The sequence below is a fragment of the Leptonychotes weddellii genome, chromosome 14 (assembly GCF_054177405.1).
Source record: "Leptonychotes weddellii isolate Sample4059 chromosome 14, ASM5417740v2, whole genome shotgun sequence".
NCBI classification, from domain to species: Eukaryota; Metazoa; Chordata; class Mammalia; order Carnivora; family Phocidae; genus Leptonychotes; species Leptonychotes weddellii.
In genome coordinates, this window is record NC_138382.1 from 58,682,965 (window position 1) to 58,700,888 (window position 17,924).

Here is a 17,924-nt window from a genome sequence, read left to right on the forward strand (position 1 = left end):
TTACTTCCTCAAACTGCAACAGCCCTGGCCTAGCTCTGGACAAGGACTAGATCAGTTCTCACTGAGATACATTCCCTAGTGAGACCCAAAAGTGTAGCAACTTCTTTACTGGTTGGCAAGATTCATACCCTTTGATGGCTATGTTTAACAAAATAGTATGGAACAAGAAAGTGACAAGACATTTTGAAAACTTCTGACACTGTGGCAGGAATGTTCAGTAATGGCCCCTGGTCACTCAGGCCTCCCCTTCAGCTGTCCCCTCCCATACTGACTCCAGGCTTGGCCGTGTAACTTGCCTTGACCAATGAGATTTGCCCTCAGACTACCATATGCAGAAGCCCAGGTTAGCTTCCTGAGGAATGAGAGACCACACAGGATAGAGAAGAGCTGTCCCAGCTAAACAACCAGTTTGCCAGCCACCAGACATGTGAGTGAGGTCGTCCTACACCAGCCAGCTCCAGCCATCTGGTGAGAATAGCTGACTGCAGTTAACCACCAACTCGTGAACAATAATAAAATGGTGGTTGTTTTAAGCCATTAAGTTTTGGGATGGTATTTATACAGCAATGTGAACTGAAACACAAGCAAATTCTGAAGTGAGAAAGAGATTTGAAGATATATTGGCCATTTTAATTTCTAGATTGAGTGGTCCTATGGCCTCAGTTTAGAAGTGAATGATGTCCCCACTATGTGTGGAAGTGCTGTACAGAATTCAAATGAATTTTCCCATAGAAACTCTGACCTAGATGATAATAGAGTTCCTAGGCTGGTCTATAAACGTATATTTAACCACTATGAGATATTGTTTAAGAAATACATTAAGGTATAAAAATGTTTAAGTAATTATTATAATTAAAGTAGAAATGCAATTGAATATGCAAATTTAAAATCTGAATGATGGTGGTTGACAAAAACAAGTTCATTTTTAGATTTTTTTCTTAATTACCTAAGCCAGTGGTTTCTTTTTTTCTTTTTTTTAGATTTTATTTATTTGACAGAGAGAGACACAGCAAGAGAGGGAAGACAAGCAGGGGGAGTGGGAGAAGGAGAAGCAGGCTTCCTGCCAAGCAGGAAGCCCGATGTGGGGCTCGATCCCAGGACCCTGGGATCATGACCTGAGCCGAAGGCAGATGCTTAACCAACTGAGCCACCCAGGCGCCCCAAGCCAGTGGTTTCTGTGGTAAGCAGGATCTTATGTAGCGCTCAGTGATCTCCCTTCCTGGTAGTCATGCCATTGTGTAATCCGCTCCCTCTTTAGTGTTGGCTAGACCTAGTGAATTGCTTCTAATGAACAGACTATGGCAAAGTGATGGAATGTCATTTCCAGGAGTAGGTTGCAAAAGACTGACTTCCAACTTGCTGGCCTCTCTCTATTGCCTTCTCAGCTAACACACTTTCATGAAGCAAACTGCCAACTGGGAAGGCTCACGTGGCAAGGAAATGAGAGTGGCCTTTGGCTAATAGCCATGAAGAACTAACTGAAGCTCTCAATCCAACAGCCTAGGAGAGATTGAATTCTGCCAAAATACCATGTGAGTGATCTTAAAAGCAGAGCCTTTCCCAATAGACCAGTGGAATGAGATCATAGCCCCAGAAAACCCCTTAAGAGCAGCCTTTTGAGAGATCCTAAAGCAGAAGGTCTAGGTGAGCCATACCTGGATTCCTGGCCCAAAAAAAGTATTACATAACAGATGTGTTACATTAAACTGCTAAATTTTGAGGTAATTTGTTACACAGCAAAAGATTACATATTTTGGTCTCAAAACCTGTATGAACATCAAAATCACATGGGGAGTTTTCTGTTTTTTAGTCATATTTAAAGTGTTGTTCTTTAAATTTTACAAGTAAAAACATCCTAATTATTTAAAATTTTTTCCCAAAACAAACCACTTTCCTCTCCAAAAATAAACACTCTACCCATTTGAAGCATATCTTTCCACATCTTTTTTATGTGATTACCTATTACATAATAGTATCATACCATATATATTGTTCATCAACTTGTGCTTTTCACATAACCCTATGTCTTAGAGACCTTTCCATGTTCGCAAACATAGATACATTTATTTTTTAACTGCTTCCGAGTATTCCATAAAATGAATGAACCATAATTCATTTAATCATTTCCCTACAAAAAAACATTTATGTTTTATTTTTTACTATAAATATTTTAGGGGTGCCTGGGCGGCTTAGTCAGTTAAGCGTATGACTCTTGATCCCAGCTCAGGTCTTAATCTCAGGGTTGTAAGTTCAAGCCCAACACTGGGCTCCACACTGGGTGTGGAGCCTACTTAAAAAAAATAATAATGATGCTTTAGTAAATATTCTTGGACATGCCTCTTTGTTCATTTATCCAAATAAAGGATAAATACATTTTTTACTTTAACAAATAGAGCCAAAATGTTCTCCAAAAGGGCTACATCAATAATCACTTACTGATGCAAGATAATAGTGCATATTATACTTTATATATATTAATTACCATTAACATAATAGTATATAAATTTCTCCTCACCTTTACCCAAACAATAGATAATGTGTCTGTTATTCTTGCCAATCTGATGGATGAATGAAAAGTTATTTCATTTTTAATCATGTTTTATTACAATCTAATAGCACTAAAAAAAAAAAGCATGTGGATTTCATTTTCCTGCACACAAGTGAATCATGACCATAAGTATTTTCATACATGTCTTCCAAGACTTAGGGAGTTTTTAAATTTATGGATAAAATAAAGAGAGATTTTTCTGAGGCAACTGATATGTGTTAGAAGATATAGAAAAAGGAAAAGAATATTTAAAAATGGGTCAGAAGTAAAGTAAACCATGGACAGTAGGAGAACAATGAGGTATTTAGCTCAGGGTGCAAATGAGGTGAAGGGGCAATGACAAGCCACCAGGTGATAAGAGGCAAAGTGGTTGGATTGGGAGGAGGGTTCTGTTGGCCTAGGAAAGATATTTGTTAACTCAGGTGTTTAAAGCTGTGGACTTTGAAAATGCCTATATTTGTTTCTTTGTGTCTGTATCAGTGATCCTTGAATTGATTCCTCTGAAGAAATTATGCGCTCAGATAAAACCCAGCAAGAGCCACTTCGTCTTTTGATCATATGAAGGGAAGATGTAGTATTTCTAACATCACAGCCATTCCTCAAGGTACATGCTATTCTCCTCACTTTACAGATGGGGAAACTGAGGCTTGGAGAAATTTAGTAACTTTGCCCAACTTTACAGTCAGTAACTGACAGAGCAAAGGCTTGAACCCAAGCATGTCTGGTACCAACAGCCTCACTCTTTCCACCAGGCTCTGCTGTCTCCAGTCAGAAAAACTTGGCCCTACTGCTGGTTTGTTATCATTCATGTTGTGATCTTGGGAATACAACCGGATTTCCCTCTCTTTGGAAGGAGGTAGAATCAGATCATCTATGGGGTTTCTTCCAAATCTAACATGATTTGACTCATTTACTATCTCCTGGCTTACAATGCTGAGTTAGGGCTATGGGGCGGGGTGGGGGGGGGGGGCGGGGGGCGGGTGCGGGGAAAAAGCTTTCATCTGGAGACTAATTTTGCACAGCGTGTGTGCCTTTTAGAGACACAGTTCCAGAAAGATATTTCTTGCTCCTGAGAGAGAGAGAAATCATAAGTTTGGGAATGGGAATCAGAGCAGCACAGAGACAGCTCCAGGAGAGTGTTCAGAAAGCGTGAAGTTTTGAGAAGACTTTGACACTCAGTGGGATGCAACATGGTTCAGTCATGCTTATAGAAGAAGAGAAGAAGACAGAAGAGGAGAAGGGAGAAATGAAAGGACTAATTTTTTTGAAAGTCTGATGAAAACTCACTTAATCTACATTTGTTTTGATGAAACTAGTTCTTCAATTACTGTTATCTATTTGTAATGGTTTCCTGGAATGAATATGAAATCTCCCCCTAGGCAAAGTTGGAAACTAGAAATTAAGGATGAGAAAATGACACCATGTTTAGTGTGACAAAAAAAGAAAGGCATAGATCATCTCTTTTAGTGTAACCATCTTTTCTCATTATAAGAACAGAATATATGCATTACAGAAAATTGGAAATGGATAAAAATTAAAGATATAATCCCACTTCATCCTATATGTGTGTTCCATTTTAGTTCTTTTCCTATGTACATGTTTTTAAAACAGAATTGGGATTCTATCACGCATGCAATGTTTCACTTAGATTTTTTAATTCAATACTATGAAAAGAGCATTTTCATAGTAGAAATCATTAGAAATTCTTCAAAAATGGCATTTTTAATGGCCACATGACATTCTGCATTTTGAATGTGACATGATTTACTGAACCATTCTTCTGCTGCGGGACAGAAGACAACATACCTACATGTCTAACAAATGACAGAAGCCAGACAACTCTGGCATTGTGTGTTCTACGTACCTATTGCTATGTAACAAACTACCCCAAAACTTCGTGACTTAAAACAATGCAACATTTGGGCGCCTGGGTGGCTCAGTTGGTTAAGCGACTGCCTTCGGCTCAGGTCATGATCCTGGAGTCCTGGGATCGAGTCCCGCATCGGGCTCCCTGCTCGGCAGGGAGTCTGCTTCTCCCTCTCCCACTCCCCCTTTTGTGTTCCCTCTCTCGTTGTGTCTTTCTCTGTCAAATAAATAAATAAAATCTTTAAAAAAAAAAAAAACAATGCAACATTTATTTCTTTCATGAATCTGCAATTTGGGCAGGGCATGGGAGTGGGAGGTGAAATCAGCTGGGCAGGGCCAACAGCTGGGGGCTTATCTCATTATATCTGAAGGCTCTCTCATTTAATGTCTGGCAACGGAAGATGCCTGTTAGCTGAGACTTTAGTTGGTTGTATCAGCTCCAATACCCACACAGAGCTTCTCCTCACGGCCTGGGCCTCCCTACAACATGGTGGTTTGGGTTCCAAGAAGTTGTATCGCTTTTTCAAACCTAGCCTCAGAAGTCATGTACCATTCCCTCTGGCACATCCCATTAATTAGAAGTGAGTCTAAAGGACAGCCCATGTTCAAAAGGAGTTTAGGCTCCGCTTTTAGAAGGGTAGTGTCAAGTAAAATGCAAACTTGTTTTAAAACCACCATTTTGGGTACTACCATAAAAGCCTCACACTGGAGTCCTTTCTTAAAGGCACATCTCCTAGCCCAGAGAGTATGCATTCCTCTCCTTCTCAGTCCAGGCCAGACTTTAGGCTTCCTGGAGGAGAGAGCTGAGGACTTCACCGATGGGCCTGTGTTGGAATTAACCATGGATGGTTCTTGAATCCAGAGCCAGAAAGCAGGAAGGGTCCAGCCTCAGAGGTGTAAGCTTCTCCCTCTATTGCCTCATACTAAGCCTGCCACCCCATGAAGCTCTAGGGTTTTCGTTTCCTACTGGAAGCTTCTTCTAGTCTGATCAAGTTAGGTTCATGGGCCCAACTTCCGGGGCAGCCATGACAGAACTTAAACCATAAACTCACAAGTATTATGCTAAGTGAAGTAAGTCAGACTGAGAAGGACAAATACCATGTGATTTCACTCACATGTGGAATCTAAAAATAAAACAAATAAACAAACAAAAAGCAGAATCAGACCTATAAATACAGAGAACAAGCTGATGGTTGCCAGAGGGAAGGAGGGTGGAGGGATGGGCAAAACGGGTGACAGGGAGTGGGAGATACAGGCTTCCAGTTAGGGACTGAATAAGTCACGGGGTTGAAAGGCCCAGCCTAGGGAATATCATCGATATTATAACAGCATTGTACGGTGACAGATGGTAGCTACACTTGTGATGCTCATAGCATAACATATAGAGATGTAGAATCACTATGTTCTATACCCAACACTAACGCAACATTGTGCGTCAACTATACTCATATAAAAAAAGTTTGAAATCAGAAAACACAATAAATTAAAATGAAAAAGACAAAAAAAACCCAACATAACCTCATGCATCCCACCTTGCTGAGACCTCTCTTCACCCAGGTACCCTTCCTTAAGGTCCCAGGCCTCACCACACCCACGGTCTAAGTCAACTCAGGCCAGCAGAACTGTCTCCTGCAACCTCTCCTTCTCTACTACAGGACTGGTAAAGCTGGCTAAGCCAAGTCTGATCCCTGAGACAGGCTCTGCATGTACAGTTCTTCCTTCTAGAGCTTCCAGACTCCTATCCTAGCCAGCAATCCCCCCCCCCCAGGGACTGGTGCAGGGACCATATCTCTTATTCCTCCCCATAAGCAGGCAGGTAGACTAAGACCCCCCTCCAACTCAGAGTGGAATTGAATGGAGAAACACCCATCACCTTGGACTACCTACCACTCCCCCACCCCACACCCTTTTCCCAGAGATCTCAGGCTTTGTGAGGGGGTTCCTGACGACAGCAGACTGAGGCAGGGGGTGTGACCAGCAGTTCTAGTGGAGGGCCACAAACTTGAGGCAGGAGGCAGCTGGTAGGAGTAAGGAGGGAAATAGGCCAGGGGAAGTGGGCGGACACAGGCTGAGGGGAAAAGGAATAGGAACATTTTACAGAGAAGCTAAAATCTGACCTGCATCCTGAAGAAGGAGTAGGAAATATCACATCAGAGTAACTACCCTTCATAATCCCAGTTTGTTTATGAACTGCCAATCTGCTTTGAGCTATGCTAATAGTCTTTGGTCTCACTCATTTTAAGCCCTCTCCACCTTGGAACAGGATAATTGTGAATTACACCTTTAAAATGTTAAGCAATATAACTGGGATTCAAACTTATAAATCCATTTGCCATAGATGATCTTCCCTAGTCAAAAAAGAAAAACATTTTCTCTTAGCAGGTGACATCACAAAACAACTCCTGATTGAATGCTCTGGAAAGGAGAACCATTCCCCCACACTACCTTTTTGTGCATCTGTTATAAAGGAAGTTTTACCAATAGGTCTCTGATTCTACTAAAGGAAACCCTCAGATTATTATTTTTGGATGATTATATTTTAGATCAACTCCTTCATCCAGGATCCTCGTGAAGCTTTTTTCTTTGAACCTGGATATCACTCCACCCCACCCTTTTTTATCTTCAGTTTCAAGAGTTTAAGACTTCGTGGTTTGGATTTCATTCCAAGTTCAGACTGCTCAGAAGCCCGGTGGGATCACAACTTGGCAAAATATATCTCTGTTCCTGGAATTAAGCAACTGTTACAAACATCTGAGCTTCCACACTGGTGCTGTTGAAAGGGCATTTTCATATCACAAGTGGAGACTTCCTGCTGGGCCATGGGTGGAGGGGAAGATCAGGGGAGGCAGGCCCAGCTGAAACCTTTTCATCCCCAGAACCTTTTTAGCCACCCCCCACCACCCCTCACCTCTTCAGATTTGCTGGGTCTGCCATTTGAGGCTAAGTCATATAGACAAATTCAAAGTTCACCCAGGGATGTGGGCAAGAAAAGAAAACAAAACACACATTCTTACCACAATAGGCACCTAACATAATATATGGAAGGGAAGGGAAAACATAAAAGAGAAGGGCAGAGGAAGTGAGAGGAGAGAGAAAAAGGAAGAAGAGGGGGAAAGAGAGATTCTGAAGTGATTTTGAATAAATGCTTATATATTTATCCACAGTGTTTCTAATACATTAATTATAAATAAAGTTGGGGACTTACACAGCAGGCACTGTGCTACACTTCACTACACACTCCAACACTGTGAGGCAAGAACCATTATTAACTCGATTTTACAGGTGAGAAAACTAAGGTTAGAGAGACTAAGTGACTTGTCCAAAATCCCACAACTAATGCGTATGGAGCCAGAATTTGGACTTAGATCTGATAAGAGTCGGACTGACTGATTCCTACCTTTTTTCCTTTTCTTTCCTCTGCTGTGCCTCCTCAAGGGCCCAGACCACTTTGTTTCTCTTCTTCTCACTCTTTTAGAGGGTGGTGACCACCCCAGCTCCCGGGCACACCAGGTAAGCCTTACTAGTGACAGGCAATCACAGGGCACATAGAGTTCCTGCCCCAGAACCCGAGGTTGGCCGTCTCACAGGCTAGGGGGCTGACAAAGAGCCAGGCTGGCTTGGGCATGTCAAACTGAAGGGGCACTCTGGATTGAAGAAACAGTACTGTGAAGTTCTAAAAGCAGGAAGAAATGGTCCAGGAACTGAGAGCACCCGGGGTAGCTCTAGTGACATGCACAGTGAGATGAGAGCGAGCCAGGGGCCACCGTCATAAAGATTTTACCCAGAATGCAACAGAGACCACTGAGGAATTTTAAGCAGATGAGCAATATGGCGCCATCTATGTTTTTAAAAGAATACTCGAGCTACCGTGTGGCCATGGACTGGAGCCCAATAAGGCAATTTGTGCCAGAAGTCCAGAGAAAACCCCTTGACCGGTCACTCAACAAGCCTTCTGACCCCTGCTTGGTGCCAAGGACACCGAAATGAATCAGGCCTGATCCTTGTCCTCCAAGAGCTCTCAGTCTAGAGGGAGAGAGAGACATGACCAGAGTACTCGGTGCTGTAATAGGGGCAGTGGTGGCAGAAAGACCAGAAGTGGGATTAGTGGACCCTCTACTGAGGAAGAAAGATTTGTCTGAGCTGGGTCTTAAAGAACGCATACAAGCTTTGCAGGGGAATAAGGTAGAAAGGCATTCCAGGCAGACGGCACAGCATGAAGAAAAGCACGGAAGCATAAAGCAGCATACTCCATTTAGGAAACTTGATAAAGTTCTGTATAAAGGGTCAGGGTGGGAGTCAGAGGAAAAGCAGTGGGGAGGAGGGCCAGGGGCTAGGGTCCAACACAGGCCCAGAAAGACCTTGTTCTAATGTCCTCCATGCTATTCTTTATGTTCTACAAATAAGTGAAACCATGTGGTAATTGTCTTTCTCAGTTTGACTTATTTCATTTAGCATAATCTCCTCCAGTCCCATCCATGTCGATGCAAATGGTGGGTATTCATCCTTTCAGATGGCTGAGTAATATTCCATTGTGTACATAAGGACCACATCTTCTTTATCCATTTGGTAGTCTAAATTAAAGGAAACTAGAAAGATGACAACCATACGTAATATATAATCTTTGATTGGATCCTGAAACAAAAACAACTGCAATAAGCTATATTTTGTGGAAAATTAAAAAAAAAAAAAAAAGACCTTGTATGTCATCCTGCAGGGATTGATTGTACTTTTCCTGAGGGAACTGGGAGCCATGGAAAACTACTGAATAGGGGGAGTTTCTTTTTAAAACGATCACCCCAGATGAGAAGGGAGAAACACTGAGGGTCCATAGGAAGGGAAAAACAGAGACAATCAATCTCTAATCAGAATGATCTGAGATCCGCCAGCAATTACAATCCAGTTTTGAGCAGCTGCCCTCAGTCCACGGCTTCTTGCTAATGCTCAGCTCAGAGCAATCCTCTCAGTCCTACTAGAAGCCAAAGAACCCTGGGGACAGAGACTACTGCAGAAAACCATAAAGACACTCTGGCGCAAACCTAACTCAGAAGAAATCTGAGTCCTGTGTAGCTTCGACTCCACAAGCTCCACCCAGGGTAGTTCTACTGTTTGCGGAGCCCCTCCGGGCTTACCCCCGGGACCCTCTTCTACATCCCTGGAGTTGCTCATTTCCTGCGCTCTCCATGCTTTTTCCTAAGCTCAGTGTGGTGTGGTAAAAAGAACACAATTTTGCCCAGGAGACTGATGACCTAGATTCCGAAGTCCCAGTTCCAAACTTATTAACTACTCTCCATCCCTGGGCCTCAGTTTCCCTGTTTATATTCCTGCCTCCCTCAAAGAAAATAGAAGAGAACGAGCTTTATAGAAGAGCAAGTACCATGAAAGTAGAAGAAATCCTCCTCCTATATCAGGAAGTGTTTATACTGGATTTTAAATCAACTGCCTGATGCAGAGATGTTTTCTTCAGCCCACAGTATGGGTGCTCAATAAGGACCACTGCTGTAGAGACTATGGACTTTTCCAGAACAGTTCTGAAGCATGAGGCTCACCATAGTTGTTCTGATGTTTCTCCTTCATTTTATGGTCAAGACCACTTTAAGCCACATGAGAAGAAGGAATAGACCCAAGTCACTTCCACCAGATCCCTTGAAACTGAAGTGAATGTCCCTTCTTCCAGTGCCAAGGACCTTCCTAAGTCAGAGATGGACCAAAGGCTATTCTGCAAAGGGAGGTCGGTTTCCTTGCAAGAAGGAAACCAGTGCCTCAGCACAAGCAGGCATTGTTTGCCCCTGGGGTCTGGCAGGGCTGAGCCTGAGTGGGCAGAGGAGTGGGCTGAAGGCTCTGGCATCATGCGGGCAGCCTCTGTGGTGGGCAGGGAAGCAGGGAGCCGGTTGTGACAGCTGGGCTTACAATGTGGGCATTGTTCCCTCCCTGCACTACATCTGCTCATCTAAGGGTGGAGGGCAGGGAAGAACTGAGTTGGGGAGCATCTGCCAGGGCCCTGGGAGAGAACTGTGCACTGCCCATCTAGAAGGACAGGGAAATATTGAATGGGGCCCACCCATAAGCTGACCTGACAAAGGTTAGAGATGCATCAGAAAAGTACTGACTTCCTCTGCCACAGCCCCTCCCCACCCTGGTCTCTTTGATCCTTCCTCTTATTTCAGTCATTTCATACCATGCTGTGCTTTGCCTACTGTTGTAATTTTTTTTTTTTTTTTTTACTTTTTAGTATCTAAGCATTTCTTTTGCACACTTCAGAATATCCCTAAGTATCTGTTAATATCATATTGCCTGTTACTTTGACCTTTAAAATCATAAAATTCAATTCTGGTAAGTTGCATATACTCTTATATCACTGATGATTCTATCTTCTGAAAAAGAATTTGGTGATATGGATCAAGAAGAATAAAAACATCTATCCCCTTTCAACTAACTCATCAGAATATGCTATGTGCTAATACCTATGATATCTCATCAATGCTCATTAAAATCCTATGAGGTATGAAACAGCATAAGTCAAGTTTACAGGTGAGAAAACTGTAGGTCACGGACATGAAGTAATTTGCCCAAGATCACACAGGTAATAGATCAAAGATCAGGTCTCTGACTCTAAATTCAGTGTTCCTTCTGGAACCAGCCTTCCCTCAACACCGAGTAATCCCACTCCAGGGGATTTTTGCTAAGGAATTTTGCATTTTGATCTTAAAATCAAATATAAAAAATGTTCACTGGGTCACCTGGATGACTCAGTCAGTTGAGCATCCGACTCTTGATTTCAGCTCAGGCCATGATCGCAGGGGCCTGGGATGGAGCCCCACATAGAGTCTGCTTGAGATTCTCTCTCTTCCTCTCCTTCTGCCCCTCACCCCACTTGCTCACTCTCTAAAATAAATGAAATCTTTTTTAAAAAGTTCACTGAATTATTAAAAATGACACCAAAAATTGGAAGCAATCTAAATATCTAATTATAGAATAATTAAGCAAACTGTTATAAATCCACTAGAAACACTATCACTTGACCATTACAAATGAAAATTTCATAGATTACAGAAACATGGAAACTTTTCATAACTGAAAAATGTGTATGTATATCATTTTACACACAACTATGCAAAAGTTTATCTATGTAAATAATGACAGGCAGAAAATCAGACAAAATGAAAGTATTATTGCAGGGAAATAGAGTTCTGAGCATATTTTTTTCTTTACAAGTGTTTTTTAGTGCCATGATGATGTCTTAACAATAAATAGGTTTTAATAACCCTGATTTTTTTCTTTTTTTTAGAGAGAGAGAGAGTGCACACGTGAGTGTGACTGAGGACAGAGGGGGAGAGAGAGAATCTCAGGCAGGCTCTGTACTGAGCATGGAGCCCGAGACAGGGCTCAGTCTCAAGACCCTGAGATCATGACCTGAGCCAAAATCAAGAGTCGGATGCTTAATTGATTGAGCCACCTAGGCACCCCAAATCCCTGATTTTCTAATGCCAGATGTATGTGCTTTCCCAAATTATCTGTTCGATCTGCTGATTCAAATAGATTCAGTTTTGCTTTACAGAAGTAAACATAAAATGAAAACTTTCTTCAAACTAAGATTTTTCTACTTCTATGTTTATAGGAAATCTTTTATAATTTATCACTTTCTCTTTGGAACCTTAGAATATATCAAAATCAGGCCAATATCTATGGTTGCCCCTGCCTGTGACTACATTAATTGTGCTATAACAACCATTTGGCATTCAACCACTCTGGCAAAAGAGGAAGAGAAAACAGCAGAAAGCAACTGGAACCTTGCCCTAGCTTCTGGACAACGAGGGGACTCCGATGGAAAGGTGCCTGCTCATTCACTGGGTCACCTGCCCTCAGGGCCTCAGCTAGTCCCAGTCCATAAAGATTCTGAGATTTCCAGTGTTTTAATGGTCACAAGGAGCAAGAATCCACTTAGACTAGCTCAAAGTATGTGGGAGTTGATTATAAGCTTACTAGAGAGATCACTGATGCCCTTAAAGCACAGGAGGTTAGCCTAGCCTTGTGGGACTATGGAAGCTGTCGAACCCAGAGCTTGTCTCTGCTCCTTGCTTTTCTCTCCCTCCTCTCTCCAGCCTGGATCCTAACCCCTCACTCAACTCACTGTTGGGGGGAGATGCAGCCCCAACCACCCCCACCCCCAGCATTTTCCTCTTTCTCAGGCCCAGCTTCCTCTGCTCCCTCCCCAACCTGTGTCTCAGCTCCTCAGAAAACATCAGGTTCTCTCACAATAAACAGGGGCCCAGTCTGCTGAGAATAAAGACTTAGCAGAAGAGTGCCCAGTGCAAACCCCAAAGGGAAGGTGATGGTCAAGGAGGCTAGTACAAGAACACCCCATCCTGTCGGAAGAAACCAAGACTGGGTGAAAAGTCAGGAGTTGAGAAAATACCCAGGGGAGCAACAATCTGGAGGAGAGAAAAAGAATATTTATCCTCAAAGTAAACACAAAAACGGTAAGTCAGTGAATCTGAACAGGGTCCCAGTTAAGTCCGTGTACCGGTTCTTCCATGTGCTGGCCCAGGCTGTGCAGTGCTGGGGCGCACCATATGGGGCCAAGTGCCAGCTCAGACTTCAGAGGAAATCAGGGAGTTAAGAGGTAAAAGCAATAAAAAAGGGACTGTAGGGGGCACCTGGGTGGCTCAGTCGGTTGGGTGGCTGCCTTCAGCTCGGGTCATGATCCCGGGGTCCTGGGATCAAGCCCCACATCGGGCTCCCTGCTCAGCGGGAAGCCTGCTTCTCCCTCTCCCACTGCCCCTGCCTGTGTTCCTTCTCTCGCTGTCTCTCTAATAGGTAAATAAAATCTTTTTAAAAAAAAAAAAAAAGGGGACCGTAGGTATTTGTTAGACAGCATCAAATGACCCAATACAACATAACGGGGTTGGGGGGGTGGGACAGAAAACTTGGCTCTGCCACTAATTTGCCAAGTGAGCTTGAGTAAATCATTCTCTTTGGGCCTCAGTTTCCCCACCTATAAGGTGAAGAGATTGGATTAAAGAAACTTGAGGTCCCCGAAGCAATGACCCTTGAGGCAGTGGTCAGCTCTTACTGGATCATGAGAACCAGCTATTAAATTTGGAGGAACTTTGTGGCTGGTTGTTAAACACGGCTATTATTTAAAAAATTAAATAATATACATTAACAATTAAATAATGATATTAAAATCCAACAGTGAATGGGGCGCCTGGGTGGCTCAGTCGTTAAGCGTCTGCCTTCAGCTCAGGTCATGATCCCAGGGTCCTGGGATCGAGCCCCGCATCGGGCTCCCTGCTCAGCAGGAAGCCTGCTTCTCCCTCTCCCACTTCCCCTGCTTGTGTTCCCTCTCTCGCTGTGTCTCTCTCTGTCAAATAAATAAATAAAATCTTAAAAAAAAAAAAATCCAACAGTGAATATATCCCAAATTCACCACTTTCCAGTTACTTTACTACATTTTACTGTTATCTATGCCAGGGGTCAGCAAACTTTTTCTGCAAAGGGACAAATACTAAATATTTTAGGCATTGAGGGTCAAAGACAGTCTGTCATATGTTGTTTTTTTAACAATGCTTTAAAAAGATAAAAATCAATCTTAGCTCATGGGCTGCACAATAGCAGGCCATGGGTCAGATGTGGCCTACAGGGCGTAATTTGCCAATCATTGATCTATGATCTTGAGGTTATTTACATCTATTTCACTCATATGGTGGAGATACTATATAATTGTGTGCTCTTACACATCTCTGCCCAACTCCATTTTCAGAGTTATCACATTAGTAGCTTAAAATCAGCTATGGTGAAAGTATTTACACTACAGCAATGGGCAAACACTGCCAATCAAGGCTTCTCTTCCTGGAAGCTGGTTGTTAAAAGTTTACCAACACACCACTGTCTTAAGGTCACTGTGGGAGAGAATCACAGAAAACTAAAGTGTTTTACCAACTCACCCAGGAAATCCAGACAGAGAAGCAAAATGTAAAGGGAAAATGCAGTCCATGGAGTCAGAGGAAAAGAAAGACAGGAAGACCCAGCCAGGCACGTCTGGTCATGGCTTAATTAACAGGTGGTCTTTTGTGACCACCCTCGGGATTCAGGCTTCCTCTTCTGTGACTGAGACGTATCCTATTTTTCTCTTTTCTCACTTTGAAAGTGCTATTTCTGTCTGTGCTGCTGCCCTGGACGGTAACAAAGCAGCTGAGGTCTGCCCAGGAGGAGCCAGGGACAGAAAATGTACAAAGGGTTCACAGCTGCGAGGGAGACAAGTCCATGCCACCAGGAAAGGCAGTTTTATGTAGAGCAGCCACCTCTGCTGTTCTGGTGTGGATTTGGGGCTTCTCTTAAAATAGAACGATAAACGTGCAGGTCTAGACTAAGCAGCAATTTTGGTTTTAGGGAAAGCTGATACCCAGCAGGATGAGGATAACCCCGAGAAAGTTTGTTTTCAGCATTTTGGGCTCAATTAACCAGGAAAAGTGCCTGGCAAAAAAAACAAAAAACAAAACCAGGAATGCCTTCAGGGTATTTATGAGATGACCTTCCTACAAATTCCCAGACTATAAGCTCTGCCTTTGGAGAAATGAGGTGAAACCTTAACAGTTCTGGAAGAAATCATCTCTGTGCCCTAATCCTCTCTTCAAGTCCCAGGAAAAATCCACCCTGGGTATTTATACTACCTCTCATCCACCTACTCTGCTTCTCCTAGCTGATCATAAGGAAAATTAATGGAAACCAGAAAAAAGTAATATCTTTCCCCAGTTCCCAGTTGCCTAAGTCAAATAGTACAAAATGCTGGGGAAATGGAGGAGAGGAGACAGCAAGGTTTGGTAGGGGTGGTAGATGAAGACAGAGTGGTAAGAGACAGCTACATGGACAAATGGACCCTTGAACTGACCCTTAAAGGAATAGGCAGAGAATAAAAGGAAAAGGCATTTCAGACAAAGGCAATGGAGCAGGTAAATGAAAGATATGGTTGTTATATTAAAAGGTGCTCAAGGTCCCACACCAAGGGGGTGGTTCTCAGTGCCTCAAGTTTCTGTCTGGTTCAGCCTACTCGCCTCCACTCCAGCCTCCACTGCGTCCATCAGGATGACCCAGAAGTCCTACAAGGTGCCCACCTCTGGTCCCTGGGCCTTCAGCAGCCGCTCGTACACAAGTGTGCCTGGCACCCACATCAGTTGCTCGGCCTTCTCCCAGGTGGGCAGCAAGAGCAGCTTCTGGGTTGGCCTGGCCACCAGCATGAGTGTGGTCAGGGGCTACATCAGGGCCAGGGGAAGGAGGAACATCACAGCTCTCAGTGAAACAGAGCCTCCTCTGCCCCATTAAGCTGGAGGTGGACCCCAACACCCAGGCCGTGCAAACCCAGGATAAAGAGATCAAGACCCTCAAGAACAAGTTCACCTCCTTTATCAACAAGGTATAGAACTTAGAGCAGCAGAACCAGATTGTGGAGACCAAGTGGAGCCTCTTACAGTGACAGAAAATGGCTCAGAGCAACATGGACAACATGTTCAAGAGCTATGTCAACAACTTCGGGCAGCAGCTGGACACAGTGGCCCAGGAGAAGCTGAAGCTGGAGACAGAGCTTGGCAACATGCAGGGGCTGGTGAAGGACTTCAAGAATAAGAACAAGCAAGAGATTAAAGAGATCAAAGGGCATGCAGAGATGGGAAGACAAAACTGTCCTTGTCAAAATGGCTGTGGATGAAGCTTCCATGAACAAGGAGGAGCTGGAGTCCCACCTGGAGGGGCTGACTGACAAGAGCAACTCCTTAAGGCCACTGTATGAAGAAGAGAACCAAGAGCTGCAGTCACAGACCTCCGACACCTCCATGGTCCTCTTCATGGACAACAGTGCTTCCTGGACCAGATGGCATCATCACCAAGGTCAAGGCCCAGTACAAGGAGATCACCAACCACGGGCAGGCCAATGCTGAGACCATGTACCAGATCAAGTACAAGGAACTGCAGATACTGGCTGGGAAGCACGGGAATAACCTGTCGCATGCACAAAGATAGACATTTCCGAGATGAGCCAGAACATCAGACAAATCCAGGCCGAAATCTAGGCCGTCAAAGGCCAAAGGGCTCTCCCAGGGCCTGCCATCACTGATGCAGAGCAGTGTAGGAAGCTGGCCATTAAGGATGCCAACGCCAATGGAGGGTGCCCTGCAGCAAGCCAACTAGGACATGGCGTGGCAGCTGCACGAGTACCAGGAGCTCATGAACATCATGCTGGCCCTGAACATCAAGATCACCACCTACCACACTGCTGGAGGGTGAGGAAAGCTGGCTGGAATCTGGGATGCTGAACACGAGTATCCCTACCAAGACCACCAGCAGCTACTCTGGTGGACTGAGCTCAGTCTTATGGGAGTCTTATAAGCCCTGGCCTCAGCTACAGCCTTAGCTTCTTCCAGTCCAGCTTCAGCTCTGTCAGGGGCTCCAGCTCCTTCAGCTGCTCAGCTTCTCCAAGGCCATGGTTGTAAAGAAGATTGAGACCCGCAATGGGAAGCTCCTGTCTGAGTCGTCTGATGTCCTGTCCAAGTAAACAGCCACTGCGGTCCCTCCCAGTCTCTTCTCTCCTGTGGCTGCCATATAGCCTTTGGGGGAATGTGCAGGGGAGTGATTGGGAATAGGAGACCCACCTAAGGCTCAGCCCCACTCCTCATTCTACCCTTGGGGGTAGTCTACTGCCCTGGGTATCCTCTCTTGCCCATGCCCCTAACTAAAAGTCAATTCAAGTGTCTTTTCCTAAATAAAGCTTTAGCTGGCTCTGCCCCCTCACCAAAAAATGCTCAAACTCATTAGTCATGAAAGAAATTCAAATTAGGGACGCCTGGGTGGCTCAGTTGGTTAAGCGACTGCCTTCGGCTCAGGTCATGATCCTGGAGTCCCAGGATCGAGTCCCGCATCGGGCTCCCTGCTCAGCGGGGAGTCTGCTTCTCCCTCTGACCCTCCCCTCTCTCATGTGCACTCTCACTCATTCTCTCTCTCTCAAATAAATAAAATCTTTAAAAAAAAAAAAAAAGAAAGAAATTCAAATTAAAAACCACAGTGAGAGTTAGAAAGCCACAAGAGAATATACCCCAACAATGAGAGAAAACCAGACAATCTATAAAATCATAACTTCCCTTGAGCCCATCAGAGTATGGAGGTTACAAGGCAAATCAGGAGATCTGAATTCCTACGAATGACAAGCCCTACCACAGAGAGACAATACACAAGAACTGTTTCACCCTTGCCAGAGCCTCTTTGGAGGAACAGGGTAAGAAGAAAAGAGCTAGCATTATAGCAAATTCTTAAAAGTGAAGTGTGACTGATATGAGGAATTCTTAATCGCAGGAAACAAACTGAGTGTTGTTGGAGTGGGGGGTGGGGTGGGAGGGATGGGGTGACTGGGTGATAGACACTGGGGAGGGTATGTGCTCTGGTAAGCGCTGTGAATTGTGCAAGACTGTTGAATCTCAGATCTGTACCTCTGAAACAAATAATGCAATATATGTTAAGAAAAAAA

General features: G+C 44.0%; 1 pseudogene; it reads left to right on the forward strand.

Moving 5' to 3' along the window:
* Positions 1-15,353: 15,353 nt before the first annotated feature.
* Positions 15,354-16,958, forward strand: LOC102747480 (keratin, type II cytoskeletal 8 pseudogene; annotated as a pseudogene).
* The last annotated feature ends 966 nt before the right edge of the window (positions 16,959-17,924 follow it).